Here is a 3,967-nt window from a genome sequence, read left to right as displayed (position 1 = left end):
CTAAGACTATTTCCTTTGGGCCTTTTGGAATGACAACCCTCAGAATCATCAACCAGAAGAGAGGGAAACAGAGGTTAATGGAGGGGAAGGGTCTTGATCAATATAGGGGTGACAAATAACCTGAGCCACCCCTCTGGCTAGGACTAAGGCTTCCCAAACAATCTTCTCCGTACCCCTTGGCTGGGTTGGGTGGAGTCTATTTTGCTGAATCTTTTTAAAAAATTTTACCCAAATATTTCAATTTTTTTTTTTTATTTTAAAGATGTGGATTGCAATTCAGGATTAGGCATACAAATGTTCATTATGCATGTACCCTTGTTGATGAGGTGTGTCCCCTCCCCCAGCAGATTCCCACTACTGCCAATCCTTTTCTTATTAATTATATCTTATTAATTATAGTGTTACTATAATTATATATAGTATTACTCTAGTATTAATTTTCCTATAGTATTACTATAATTTTTCAAGTTCCGCTTATAAGTAAGAACATGTGATACTCAGTTCTTTGTTTCTGTGATAGGTCACTCAGTATTATAGATTCTAAGTCCATGCTGTGAAATGCATAATTTTGTCCCACTTTGGGATTGCATAATATTCCATTGTGTATATATACCACATTTTTAAAATCCAGTCCTTTTTCGATGGGTAACACAGTTGGTTCCATGTTCTTGCTATTGTGAACAATTTCGCTGAATCTTAATTTTGTCAGTGAATGAAGACAATCTTGCCATCTTCCAAAGGTCCTCAAGGATGAAATGTTCCTGGGTCCATTCTTATGGCCTTAACAAAAACTTCTCCATGAAGAGGCAGATAGTTGACTTCCTGAGTAGTCCTGGTCCACTATTTGGGATGGCCATAGATCACACAGCCATGACTGACCATCAATCAACCCTGGCTGTCCCTGAATCCTGAACATGCAATGTGATCACCCTGGTCCTCACTGGGACACTAAGGCTACGCATCTGATGTGTGTGAGCCTTGGCTCATGGAAGGGCTGCATTTGGAAACCTTCTTTACATGACTCCACTACTCTATCTTGTAATTCTTTCTCTCACATCTCACTCGTCTCACCCTCAAGAGTCCTAACCACCCTCACCCACACTTTTAGGTTGGCATTCAGTGCATGAGTGCCAATCACACTCTTGTCCTCATCCACCCATGGTTCTCCTGAGACAATGGGATGTATGTGAAGAAAAGCCTGAAAAGGCTTGAAGAAGTGAGGCTCATCTCCACCTTTTAGGACTCTCTCCTATCCCCAATTTCCCAATACCCCCACCCAAAAGAGCTTGAGTATTTATCTAACTGATAGTAGATTGTCATCTAATGAAAATGTGTTTAAAATCCTGCATATATAAATAAGTCTATTTCATTTGGGGTTTTCCAAAATATGTCTCCTCTTTCTGAAAATATTCATAGATTTTATTTGAAAAATATTCAACTTACAAAAGATTTTTCGAAAAACCTTAAATTTTTTTTTTTGGTTCAAAAAGAGAATCCTCTGATGGCAACTAGATCCATTGGGGGGAAAAAACAAGACATTATCTCATTCAAATGCAAGTAGAAGGCAATTTAAAACATATTTCACAGATCATAGATGCCATAAATCTTTTTCTGACCCAACAACAAATTTTTTTTTTCAGATAACAAACAGCTGACTTTTATACATAAAACCCCCAGATTCCTATTTTATTCTTATAGTTCACATAGATTGATCAAGGTTGACTGCCTGATAATGCCAATGGAATTTCTCTTGATTTTTTGTGCACTTTAATTTCTAGTACTGACACTGAGAGGAACCAGGGAAAGCTCTTTGGTCCTGGAGCAGATCGTAAGAGAAGCTTTTCTATTTTTCTTGCATTGCATTTTCCTTTTGCCCTACCTTTGTTAATGAATGGGAAGTTATCTTTAGACCACCTTACTTCAGAGTCCATCTGTGGTTCACTTCACTAACTGATCTGCCTTCAAAAGCAATTCATATCCGAGATCCAGCCTGCATTCACAAAATGCTAGACTACGGCACAGCCATTTTAATGAGCAAAATGGATCTCACTACAGCCTATACAACCCTGTTGATTTATAGCAGTCATGACAATGACTGAAGTGCTCAAATTGTCTAGGACAGCTTGTGTGTAAACAGAGCCTAAATTACTGTCTTCCTCTTCAGCTCTTGCTCTCTCTCTCTCTCTCTCTCTCTCTCTCTCTCTCTCTCTCAATCTCTCTCTCTTTATCTGCCTCTATCTCACCCTCTCTCTGTTATAATTTACTTGTTGCATTTTGCCACAAATTAGCTTAAGAAGAAATTTGCTTGGCTGACACAACACTCCTTTCTTATGGAAGCTGCTAGCATTCAGCAAACTTAATTAAGATCTGGAAAGCAAGACCAAAAGCCAAGTCAGTTAAGCCATAGTCATTGAGTTCTGGAATCAGGGAAATCTCTCTTAGGTATTTAAGCACTTTAGTTTCACGAAGAGGGCTTAGAGACAAAGTGGGCTGTATGTTTCCATTTAGTCACTCTGCGGTGAGCCTGATCACTTTAATGTGGCAGCCTATAAGGTCATTCAGAGTGAGTAATGAGATGTATTCAAACAACATAAGCTTAAATATATATCTGACCACAACGTTTCCCTAGACCTCAAGGGCCAGTTTTTTCCCATTTGTGGCCACGTTGGCTTTGAGTTATTGTTACAAAATGCCTATTTTAAACAGTAAATAAGTGATAATGCTAAACAGCTGCAGGGCACAGCCTAGGAAAATGATTGATGGAGCAGCAGTCAGCCCTGCCTTCCATCAATATGCTGTTCTGGAATCCAAAGTGCCTGTTTAAATGGGGGCACATTGGCAGTTTTACAATGATGGATAGGATTGCCACACAGTGATTCAGAACCCATGGTTGATCTCTTTGCTATGGAGAGATCAGATTTCAAGAGATGAAATTTGCTAAGAAGGGAGTGATAGCCTGGGCATTCCCTTACTAGCAAAACTCTCATATCTGAAACTTAGAATGACATAACTAAGCAAAAACCCAGCTCCATCCCCATTCAAACCTGAGTGTCAAGGTCTGATAATAAGATAATATATCTGACTTCCTCCAAGGAAATACCAGGTTTGAGATCTCTCAATCCAAATGACTACTATCTGCTTTTCTATTGAAAAGTACAGAAAAAGAATGGTGGATGTGGGAAAGTACTAAATGGTGCAAACTTTATTACTTTACTTTCAGGGGAATAGATTGCCAGAAGTCTCTAATGGTGAATTTACGGAATCACCTTGAATCAGGTTAATTTTTTGTTTGGGAGAGTCACCAAAACAGAGTCTTTTAATGATATGAATGTGAAGCAAGCTCCACCCAATATTCTGAGAAAAGAGTATAACTGGACTTTTGTTGTGGAAGCCTGAGACTCTGACTTAATAGACAAATAAAGTATCATAGTGTCTCTTCCTGTAACCGAGGAATGTGATGAAAAAGAAGTGAAAATAGCTGCCTGAGAACTTTGGAATCTTAGGGCTGAAATTACCTTGAAAGAAACTTCTTCAGGTCCTAGTGTGTATTTGTTACCAGAATGTCCCTTGTCTCAGCCTCACTGGTAAAAGTGTATCACTGTCCTATCTTGGTTAAAGCAAAAATATTTTAATGCTTTCTGGTTACTGAGCTAGAGCAGAGCTCCATAAACTGTGCTCAGGGGCTGGCCACCTGTTTGTGTTTGTGTGTGTGTGTGTGTGTGTGTGTGTGTGTGTGTGTGTGTGTTCCAATAAAACTTTTTTTATGGACACTGAAATTTGAATTTCATCTAATTTTCATGTGTCATGAAATATTCTTCTTTTGATTTTCCCAACCATTAAAAAACATTAAAAAAAAAAAAACCTTAGCTTGCAGGGCAATAGAAAAACAAGTTGCCGGGCTCGGTGACTCAGCCTGTAATCCTGCGCCTTTGGGAGGCTGAGGTGAGGGGATTGCCTGAGCCCGTGG

Source organism: Carlito syrichta, unplaced genomic scaffold (genome assembly GCF_000164805.1).
Source record: "Carlito syrichta isolate Samal-C Ts95f unplaced genomic scaffold, Tarsius_syrichta-2.0.1 Scaffold302371, whole genome shotgun sequence".
NCBI classification, from domain to species: Eukaryota; Metazoa; Chordata; class Mammalia; order Primates; family Tarsiidae; genus Carlito; species Carlito syrichta.
This window is presented reverse-complemented; position numbering follows the sequence as displayed.